At 35.6% G+C, this 12,254-nt stretch overlaps 1 pseudogene; it reads left to right on the top strand.

Annotated features, from left to right (window-relative positions):
* Window positions 1-10,919: 10,919 nt before the first annotated feature.
* On the top strand, window positions 10,920-12,128 carry LOC145604256 (KIN17-like protein pseudogene; annotated as a pseudogene).
* Window positions 12,129-12,254: the final 126 nt, after the last annotated feature.

The following is a 12,254-nucleotide window of genomic DNA, read 5'->3' as shown; positions in this document are numbered from 1 at the left end:
AGGGTAAAACAGAGCAACTGAAGAAGATGAGATACAAACCTATTCATTTCAAGATGAAGATGAAGAAGTTGAAGAAGAAGAAGATGAGGGGTAAAACAGAGCAACTGATCACTTCAATGGATCGTGAAAATGATGATTTCTACCGCAAAAGCTTGCCAATAATCAACAGACAAAAGGGTGTTTCTTGTAATAAGAAGAGCAGCAAGATGATGAACAAATCATCACGATCATATAAAGCATGGAAGATGGGTTCTTTGATGAATGAGCTCCCCTTTTCTCCTTCTTCAGTTCACAGTCACAGTGAATCACCAAATCATCCTCGTCTTTCGTGCCGCCCTTCTATTGTTTTCTATTCTCCAAGAAACCAGGTTCTTTTTTCTGCAATGCTGATTCCCTGTTATATGTTTCAACGTTTCTTGCAGTTTTTGGCATTATAAATGATTTCTAAGCTGTAATTTGATTGCTTTTATTTGGTTTTGATGTTTGAATTATTTGGGCTTTCTTTGTTTTGCATTGCTTAAGTTTACCTGTCTTTGTTTTTACATTTTTTTTGGGTTAGAAGAACTAATGAATGAGATATATCATACAATAAATCAAGAATCAAAATGTTGAAGTAATATTGCTTGGTAAAATTTTATAATCATCTTCATTTCAGTTGTCTTTCAGCTAATCAATTTTGTTAAAACACGAAAAATGATGGATATATTTTTGTGAACAGGACATAAAACAATCAAACAGTTTTACCGAACACAAGAAGCATCTTCTGAGTGGCACGAATATCTCAAGCTCATATGATAATTTATCAAAAGTAACTGAGTTCCTAGGAGAAATTCAGATTGTTGCATATGAAGATGAACCCTCAATTAGTTTTAATGATTACACACTCCTTGATCCTGCTCTTGTTCCTGACAAGAGGGGAATTGGTGCTCCCCAATGTGATGAGTTGGGAGAGGCTATACCGGTGAATGAAGACGAAGGAGGTGAGCATCAGTCGCATCTACCACGTCGCCACCTTAAGCCCTACAGAGACTACTTTGATGAACTTCAAAACCAAAAGCATGCTGAAGTTCAGATTGATCCATATGAACCCTCAATTGGTTTTAATGACTGTACATTCCCTGATCCTGTTGTTGTTCCTGACAAGAGGGGAATTGGTGCTCACCAATGTGATGAGTCCGAAGAGGCTATACCGGTGACTGAAGAAGAAGGAAATGAGCATCGGTCACACCTGCACCTTAAGCCATACCAAGAGTTCTTGTATGAACTTGAGAACCAAAAGCATACTGAAGTTGATGTATTGAGGCAGGCTGCATATACTCATCTGCTACGAAAGTCTGTTCTTTCTTTCTGATTGCTCTTTGTGTATGACATGTTGTCTTGTAAAACTACTTAAGGTTGGTTGATTTGAGCAGGTTGACGAAGAAAGAAAAAGCCATTGATGACTGGGAGTTTAAGAGCCGGAGGAAAGCCAAGCTTCAGTTGGACAAGTTTGAGGTATTAACTGTACTACTGCTTGTTAACATTTAATGCTTGGTATGATCACCTTCATTTCAGTTGTATTTCAAGTGATTAATTTTGTTAAAACAAGAAAAATGATGGATATATTTTCATGTACAGGATTTAAAACGATCATACAAGAAGCATGCCCCGAGTAGCACTAATATATCAAGTTCATATGATGATTTATCAAAAGTAACTGAGTTCCTTGGGGAAGTTCAGAGTGATGCATATGAATCCTCAATTGATTTGAATAATTGCACATTATCTGATCCTGATGTTGTTCCTGACAAGAGGGGAATTCCTGCTTCCCAATTTGATGAGTTTGGAGAGGCTATACTGGTGACTGAAGATGAAGGAGACGAGCATCAATCGCATAGATCACTCCACCACCTTAAGCCCTACCAAGAGTTCTTGTATGAACTTGAGAACTAAAAGCATACAGAAGTTGATGTATTGAGGCAGGCTGCATATACTCATCTGCTCCGAAAGTCTGTGCTTTCTCTGTGATTGCTCCTTGTGTATGATATTTTGTCTTATAAAACTTCTAAGGTTTGTTCATTTGAGCAGGCTGGCGAAGAAAGATGAAGCCATTGATGACTGGGATTTTAAGTCTCGGAGGATAGCCGAGCTTCAACTGGATAAGCTTAAGGCATAAACTATTTCTTGTTAAAATTTGATAGTACTTGGTATGATCACCTTCATTTCAGGTGATCAATTTTGTTAAAACAAGAAAAATGATGGATGTATTTTTGTGTGCAGGACATAAAACAATCAAACAGTTTCACAGAACACATGAAACATCTTCTAAGTAGCAGAAATATCTCAGGCTCATATGATGATTTATCAAAAGGAACTGAGTTCCTAGGAGGAGTTTAGAGTGATGCATATGAACCCTCAATTGCTTCTAACGATTGTAAATTCCCTGATCCTGCTGTTGTTTCTGAAAGGAGGGGAGTTGTTGCTTCCCTATGTGATGAGTTCAGAGATGCTGTACTAGTGACTGAAGACCAAAGAGATGAGCATCAGTCGCATCGGTCATGTTGCCACCTTGAGCCCTACAAAGACTACTTGGATGAAGTAGAAAACCAAAAGAATACTGAAGTTGATGTAATGAGGCAGGCTGCATATACTCATCTGTTACAAAAGTCTGTTCTTTCTTTCTGATAGCTCTTTGTGTATGACATGTTGTTTTATAAAACTACTAAAAAGGTTTGTTGATTTGAGCAGGCTGAGGAAGAAAGAAGAAGCCATTGATGACTGGGAGTTTAAGTGCCGGAGGAAAGCTGAGCTTCAACTGGACAAGCTTGAGGTATTAACTGCTGCTTGTTTAAATTTGATATTTCACATGATCACCCTCATTTCAGTTGTACTCAGGTGATCAGTTTTGTTAAAATAAGAAAAATAAAGGATATAAATATTTGTGTGCAGGACATAAAACAGTCACACTGTATTACAGAACTCAAGAAGCATCTTCTGAGTAGCAGGAATATATCAAGTTCATATGATGATTTATTAAAAGGAACTGAGTTCCTAGGAGGGGTTCAGAGAGATGCATATGAACCCTCAATCGCTGCTCCCCTGTGTGATGAGTTCGGAGAGGCTACACCGGTGACTGAAAACGAAGGAGAAGAGCAGCATCAGTCGCATAGGTCAAGCCGCCACCTTATGCCCTACCAAGACTTCTTGGACGAAGTTGAGAACCAAAAGCCAACTGAAGCTGATGTATTGAGGCATGCTACCTATACCGGAGATGACACTCTATTCATCATGTCTCCTACTAAGGCCGCCCCTCTCAATCAACAATCACATCTCTCTTTCAAGTCTTGTGCCGGTAATAATTGCTTTTCCCTTCTCATTATTCTACCTTAGCTTGCTTTTCTTTTTCTTTCTTTTTTTTTTCCTAGCCTATCATTCTCAAACAAAGCTTGGACACCTTATTTTGATTTCCATAAGGAGGGAAATGCATAAATTAGATTAGGCACTAAGGCCTCATACAATCCTCTTAAAATAGGTTGTGTTCTAAGAATGGCTGACAATTGGCTTAAGCCAGTTTGTAATTGTGTACTTGTGGTAGCATGTTTGTAGGTCCTGGTAGTGTTTGTTATGTGATTGTTACTCTGTTAGTGTTTTTTTTCCTTCCTTTTTTCCCTGTTATTGCTGCTGTTTGCTAGCTTCTGTAATGCATATTACTCTGAAATTTATACTGGTACAGTGGTACTGAATATGATTGATTGATTCTATACTGATTCTACTCTGAAACAGTATGTGCTGTGAAACGTATACTTGTGCTGATATGTGTATATTTAAACTGAAATTTATATGCTGCAATATGTACTTAACCTGAAATTTATATTCTTCTAGTCAAAAAAAAATTTTATATTCTTATAAATTAGTTGCTCATAATATGCGTATAAATTAGTTGCTGATATGATATACATACCATACTATAATATACTAATTGTAAAAATAAGATTTGCTAACTAAATATACTGGTAATTTATTAGGTTGTGAAGGCGATGGTGTCCCATTTCTGACCATAGTTGTTCTACGTCATGAATGGCCACCATTAGTAGGCTACGTTGACCTAGGCGAGGTTGCATCCCCGTACGAGTTTCAATTTCGAGTACGGATTGCGGCCATTTTGATGTTAGAGGGTGGTTACACTGATGCATTTTGGGAGTTGTACGAAGAGTATGTTCAGGAGCCTGCTGATCCATCAGTTCTGAGGTTTCCAATCAAGTTCGAGGGAGCGGAAGATTATGGAGCCTTCTACTTCACTGAGCATCTGGTCCTGTTGCATCCCGAGCAGTTCTTCCTACCGCCTTTCGAGCAGGGTACGGACCACACTGATGTACGTCTCGTCGTATTGTGGGACCGGCGGCTAGTTCACTTTTAGACATGTTTGGTTTTATTCTTTGCTAAATCAAGCATAATTTTGTTAGTTATGAGATGGAAAAAAACCAAATGTAATTGTTCATATACTTCATACCATTGTTAATAATCATCTATCACCTATTCATCCTAGTTAATAGACTCTCTGATTTGCCATGTCCTCTCCTAATTCTGTGTTTGTTATCATTAAAAAATGTGAGTGGCTTGATTTCAACATTCTTAAAGGTGTTTTGTAGGCACTTGCTAATCAATTATATGTCTCATCTAAAAACTATTAAAAAGGGGCAATTATTGCCAGCAATTTGTTTAGATCATAAAATTACAATGAAACAAGTTAACATATGAACTAATGAATGGAAACGACATGAATCAAAAGGGGGATTGAAAGGTTGGAATTTTGTCCGAGGTTGGAATTTTGATTTAAGTTCTTTTCTTTCTCTCCTGAGTGAATTATTGCAGTAGCTGTCCCTTATCCTTCGTCATTGCTCGTATCAGAAGCAAACTGAAGATTTAGTCTATGAGCAGTGTCTACTATATCTCTTGCAATTATGTCTTGTCTTGTCATGCTTGTGTCAATCCGCATACATAAACGAGATGAACTTCTAGATACATCTAATAAATGTGTTCTATCAATCCTTTTATTAATTCATGTCAAAGCCTCTGATCCGAACTTGCTGATATCGTATCATGTTCAATTCGTGTCAAATTATCATACCGTGTCAATTTTTACAACTCTACTTACATGCGCAAATAAAGGATTAAACACAAGTGAACATATTTTAGGGGAAAAAAAACACACACAATGATTTATTTGGAACCCCCCCACCCTCTTCTTTGAGGGTAAAAAACCACAAGTGCTTCATTATCAATCATATGAAGAGAGTTACTTATAACATACATAAGTCAAACACCAACTACTTATAAGGGGAGTTATAACATACATACTTAGCAAGGGTAGACAAACTCACATCAACTCATCTTCAGCTACTCACTATAGAACATCTATGGGCATCAATGCTACTACGTGAACTAGGAGGACTTTCGAGTTCCGAAACAAGGCACGACACGTCTTGTACTGCCACTATCACCTAGAGACATTAGATCCTCAAACTCCCATCAGAGAACTCTTATGGTTTTCCCTAATCTCCACTTAAAGCAAGCTCCTTCTAATCCCAACTTATTACAGCCACTGATTTCGAAGTTCACAGCAATTGGCTCCCTACAGCACACTCACTTCCTCTGTCACATTGGTACTCTGATTGAGTCTCTGATGCTACCAGCATTTGGACGCTTGATACAGGTAGCTAAGCTAACAAGTATGAGTATCACAAGTTAAAACTTCCTAACTCAAACAGATAAAAAAGAATTCTACCAGCATCACAATTGAGAATAAGTTCAAATCACCTCACAATTGAGAATTCTACCAGCTAACAATAACCAGTCCGAGTATCACAATTGGCTCCCTACTTACTCTGATCGAGTCCCTGATGCTACCAGCATTTGGGTCAGACGAGTATCACAAGTATCATAAAGAACTCCAAAATCCTAACAATTATATCAATCAATCATAGCCTTAATCCCATATGTGGGGTCAGCTAACATGAACCAAATGTGATTATTCCGGGAGGTCATCCACATAAATGGGAACGCCCCCACGAAATTATCATTTTGGTTCATGTCATAAGTTTGTCAAAATCCTAACAATTAACTTGCCTAAAAGTTTAAAAGTTTGTCAAATCACCTCACCTGGATAGAAAAAATCCATTACTATTGCACTAAAAGACCGATGAATCGTAGCAAAAATGCACAAGTAGAATATGCACAAGGAACTAACACTCACAGATCGATTAGACACACAAACGAGCTTACAAATTGAATTGCCTCCAAACACGTTAAGCTAAGCATGTATATATAGATACTTGCATTGTAATAAGCAATCAAACATGCATTCTTCTTGTTATTAATTAACTACTAGTAAAATAAGTATGAAATAGTAATTCAACAACTAAAAAATATGACCTTGATCTGCAGCCTGTAAGCATCAATGAATTGAACAGAAAGAAAGAAGATCGCGCTGACAGTTTTCCAGCAGCAGCACCCGGGCCTGGTAATTGACAAGTTTGCACATGTCCTTATAAGCAACGTTGAGAAGAAGCACATGTAATGAGTGCCCACTATCATCAAGCAATTCAACATCCTTAATAATGGACTTATTGGCAATCACCTTGACAACAATCCTTCCTCCCTCGTCAATTCATCATCAATACTACCACGATTCCACGAATAATCTTCTTATTCAACAAGCCTATATCATCATTCAAATCATGCATCCTTAAGCCACAGACAGACAACCCCAACACATTATCATCCTTGCTGTTGCTGCCATCCCCACCTGACCCAAACATGTCATTTTTAATGTTCTGCACCAGCACCAATTGTCGAAGATAACCCCAATGCATTCTCATCCTTGTCATCCCCACCACACCCAAACACGTCATTTTTATGTGTCGCACCAGCACCGTGTTGAGTTGAGTTGGCAATTTTATCGAACACCTCAGACAACTTAACACGCTTAACCATCTTCTGGCTCCCCTCAAACAAAAAATCAGCCTCAGACTCTCTAACGTTGTAAGCGACGAACAACTCCCCGTCAATCTCCTCCACCAAACACTTATTAGTCCGACCCAAATGTGTCATAAATTCCCTCCAATCGAACCATTTAGTGCGGTTGACAGAAGAAACACGGTTTTCCCATTCCATGTGAAACTCTCTCTCCCTCACAAAACCCTTGTGAGCAACCGCTGCCGAAACACGGCGGAAACCATGGCAACGCCTTAAGTGCTCTAAAAAACCGTCCTCCAATTCTCTGGTATACGCTTCAGCAAATTCCTCACGATGTTCGCTCATTATTTGTATTTGACACTGGTGAAATTCGCTCATACAATGGGACTTGTATTCACTCTCATCCTTACAATTTTTCTTACAAAATTCACAATAATATTTCAACTTCATCAAGTAATCTCTTCGTTTCATCTTCATCATTATTTTTATTTTTAAATTTTTTCCCCAATACAATAAGAATTGTACCTCAGATGTACAATTTATTTGATAAGAGATTATATATATGTAAAGCGCATGCAAATTTTTGCAAAATTAAGTAACAAGAGCGTACCGTGAGAATTTAGAATTCGTAAAATTCTACCATCTGCTGTGAATCGATTGCTTCTCTTATGGAGTTCTGGCAAGAGTTAGGGTTTCAAATTTTAAAGGAAAGGAGAGTATAATTGGCAAACTTTACAAATAAGAAACTCAAGTTTCAAATGTTGTTGAAATTGTGGACTTTTATAGGTAACTTCTACTCTGTAGATATTGATATGAGAGATATTTGTTGGCCTTTCATTAAATTATTTTGCCAAATAAGATAAAAATTATTATATTAAAAATACTCCGTATAAAAATTTATATTTATCTATTATATCACATTTATATTTCAAAAGTTATACTAAATTAAATCTAAAAAATAAAGGCATAAAATAAATTTATCCAAAATTACATATCTATGTTATATTATAAAGCAAACACTCAAATTAAATTTGGTCGATAACTTTTGTGTGGACCTTTTTGCCCTCAAATACAGAAATTTTAAAAATAAAAAAATATTTTTACAAACATGAAAAAATATTTATCTAAATTACTTAATGTTTTAAAAAAATCTTATATACAGAGTATACTCTTAACTTAAAAAAATATCTTATGTAAGTAAATAAAGATATAATGATATGCATGTATATAGACCACACAATTGTATCCATTCATCAAAATTGAATTTGTCCATCCAATAATTAAGTTGTTATTCTTTCCAATTAAATTTTTTTAATATCAAATTTATTTTAATTTCAAATATGTCACATGTTTATAAAAAAAAAAAAATACTATCTTAGCTAAAAAAATAAAAATAGAAATCTTTAATTACAAAAGGAAAATAAGTAATAGGATAAGATTAAAAAATAGAATTATAATATAATATGAGTTCTCATATTAATATATGACAGAAAAAATAAGAAATTTAAACAAGAAAATATTATGTAAATAAAAAATAAAATACAAAAACTAGAAAAATAAAAAAGTTACTCCGTACACTTTTTATTTTTAAAAAAATCTTTTTGTTTTGAAAATAAAAACAAAAAAACATATCTATTTTATCTAAACAAAAAATAAAATACGGACTACCCTTTACTTAAAAGAGAAATAGAAAAAAATATAAAATTAAAATTAAATAAATAAAAAAATATAAAAAAATAAACAATTTTTTCTTACCTTGTTTAATTAAAATAAGAAAAACAAAAATATGTACAAATTTATCCAGTAGCTCATATCTATTTAAAAAAATTATACAAGTATTAAACTATCCCATATATCTTATCTTACCATGTCATCTTTTAAAATTGTTCATCGCATATGATTAAACTAAGTAGTTACCTCTTATAGCAAAAACCAAAGTTGTTTAAAGAAAGATATTCATATCTTAAGAGTTAGAAATGGATGGAAATCTTTTATCAAAAAAAAGGGGGAAAAAAGAAATGGATCGAAATCTAAAATCCTTCCCTAAATACGAAACTCATTACAAATTCAGAAGTTATTGTATACATCAGATACACAATAAATGTATTGTACACCAAGTATGTAGTGACCATTTATATCAATATAGTAATGACCCATTATTCACTTTAAATCAATATATAAAATGGTGAATAATAAGGGTCACTATACCTTTTTTTGGTTACTATACTAACCAAAAAGGTTACTTTAATCTGGTGCACTATAATCTATTGTACATCCGATGCACCAAAGACTTTGCCTTACAAATTTGTAAATGCTTGGTAATTTGTTATAGGAGGTAATAGAGTTACGTAAAAATTTATTTGAAATTCTAATTTGCAATTTTTGAAACTTGCAGTCTCTTATTTGTAATTTTTGGCAAAGTTTATTACCCATTATTTATATTTTGTGCTAACAGAGCCACAAGGGCGGGATGAGAATCTATCCGATGATTTCCTAAAATCGGAAAAAAAAACTTTAACAACTTGAATTATCCCCCACTTTCACTTTCACCCACTATTTATTTTAACTCACATTTACCATATTATTATTATTATTATTATTATTATTATTATTATTATTATTATTATTATTTTGACGAGATTTTACCATATTATTTTCACATACCTAGAGTTATCCCCCACTTTCACCACTATTTATTTTAGGGAAATTATCCAGGGTAACCCTGAACTTAGGCCCTTTTTCCAAAATAATCCCCTACTTTCCAGCCCTGTCTGTGGTAACCCTGAACTTGCAAAATGGCATTTTTTTATGGTTTTTTGGACGGATAGTTAACGGGGTTAACTTCTTTCTTTTTTCCTTCTTCCCTCCTTTGTACTCTCTTTCTTCCATTGTTAAACCTCATCCTCTTCATCACTACTCTCAACAAGAGTTCAGAAATCTCATACTCATTCAAAACCCATAATTCAATACAACAAAAAAGAGATCTTGAACATAACTTAATCAATGAAAATCACACCCCACAAAATATTAACTAGCATCAACCCATAACTTAACATAGAACATAAATCACTAACACATGCTCAAATAATTCGAAATAAATAGAGAAATTGTTGCTCACCTGCCTAAGCCAAAAAGACTCATGGCTTAAAACTTTTCAGGCGTAAAATGAAGAAGAAACAATTGAGAATTGTGTGTGAGAGTTGAGTTAAAGTAACTGATGGCTTTTTTTTTCTGGGTTTAAAAGAAGAACAAAATGAGGATTATCAACTTTCTACTTTGTATAATTTTATAATATTAGGGAGAAAATCAAATGAAAAGGGGGTTGTAAATGGAAAATTGGTACCCAAAAAAGGGGATTAGAATTAGAAATAGAAATATATATATATATATATATATATATATAATCCCCTTTTTTGGGTACCAATTTTCACATATTATTTTCACATACCTAGAATATATACTTCCTCCGTATCTATCGTTTTAATTGAACAAATACCATATTTAGAAATATCATATTAATTGCAACAAACTCAAACTTTCCATTTTTGGGTTAAAAAGTTGTATTGAAATTACTTTGTTTAAGCTTGGTTTCCCCCAAAACAACCCATGTGCATGAGTTTATTAGTCAAATGGGGTCCACTTCCTCTCTTCTCCATATTAATATATTATTAACAACTTGCTTTATGTCACCACCAAGTACAATTAAGCATAGCTAATTATGCTTTACATCTTTTGCATAGGAGTCCGCAATCATTTCATTGCAATTAAAACGATACGGAGGAAGTATATATATTTTTGACGAGTACCTAGAATATATCTTTAAGTATTTGGTATAAGATAGGATTTGTTAGCTAATACGAAGTACTCTTATATATTAGAAGTACTCCGTGCATCAAGAAAGAAAGAAGAGATTAAAGCGTAGAAATCAAATAAAAAACCGATTGATTCTAGGGTTTGTATCAATAATGGAAGGGAATTTAGGGCCGAAGGCAATATCGAAGAGAATCAAAGCGAAAGGTTTGCAAAAGCTCAAGTTTTACTGCGAATTATGCGAGAAGCAATGCAGAGATGAGAACGGATTCAAGTGTCATACTACGAGCGAAGGACATCAGCGTCAGATGCAGCTCTTTGGGGAAAATCCTGACAAATTCATCCAAGATTTTTCCCAGAAATTCGAGGATGCTTTTCTCGGCCACCTGAAGTTCCGTCGTGGTTCCACTCGTGTTGCGGCGACGGCGGTTTACAGTGAGTACATATCTGATCGCCACCACGTTCATATGAACGCGACTAGGTGGCTTTCTTTGACTGAATTCGTCAAGTATTTGGGTCGTACTGGTAAGTGTAAGGTCGAGAACACCGAGAAAGGATGGTTCATCGCTTGTAACAACGGTGGTGATAATAATAATGGGAGAGATAAGAGATTGAGGTCCAAGTTTAGGGATGAACTTAAACACGAGCAGGAGATTATTGCCAGACAGATTCAACGGGCGTCGTCTTCTTTTGTCCAGATTGAAGATCAAGATCCAAAGGATGGTGAATCGCCTAACAAGAAGGTTAAGGTTGCTTTCGCATTGTCGCGTAACAACAAGGCTAAGGGTGGGGCTGGTGGTGCTGCTGCTGTGTTTGAGGATGTTACTAATAATTTGGATGAGGCGGAAATAGGATCCACACAAGGAAAAGCACTTGCCATTCGTTGGTTATTAGGGGCAGCCCGAAAACGTCCAGGTCGAAATATGGCTTTCAAATTGAGTTCCGAATTAGTGGATGCTGCCAAAGGGAGCGGCGATGCCATACGCAAAAAGGAAGAGACTCGTGGAAAGAAGAGGAAACCATGCTGGTTGTGTGAGGGGATTGTCGTCAAGGTAGTGAGCGGCAAAGAAAAGAACAAGAAAGGGGTTGTCAAGAAGGTGCTTGATAACTGCATTGCCGAAATTCAGATGTTACATACAGATACAGGTACTGATGATACCCGAGTTCGGATTCATCAGGATCAACTTCAGACTGTGCTACCACAGATTGGGGGTCTTGTTAGGATTGTGAATGGCTTGTATCGCGGGTTCAATGCTAGGTTGCTTGCCGTTGATACTTTGAATTTCTGTGCCCAAGTGCACCTGGACAGTAATTGTTTGCTTCCTCGGGTCGCATACGAGGATATCTGCAAACTCGCTATCTGACTCCACTCAATCCAATCTACCTTAGCTAGCTCCATATCATACCTACGTGTATATACTTCGTGTTTCCATCAAGTTTGTTATTCAAAACTTGTGTCATCTCGTGAAGTAACTAATGCTGGAATTAGT

The sequence above is a fragment of the Chenopodium album genome, chromosome 22, assembly GCF_948465745.1.
Source record: "Chenopodium album chromosome 22, dcCheAlbu1.1, whole genome shotgun sequence".
NCBI lineage: Eukaryota > Viridiplantae > Streptophyta > Magnoliopsida > Caryophyllales > Amaranthaceae > Chenopodium > Chenopodium album.
Note: the sequence above shows the minus strand (reverse complement) of the source record. Positions and strands in the feature narration are given on the sequence as shown.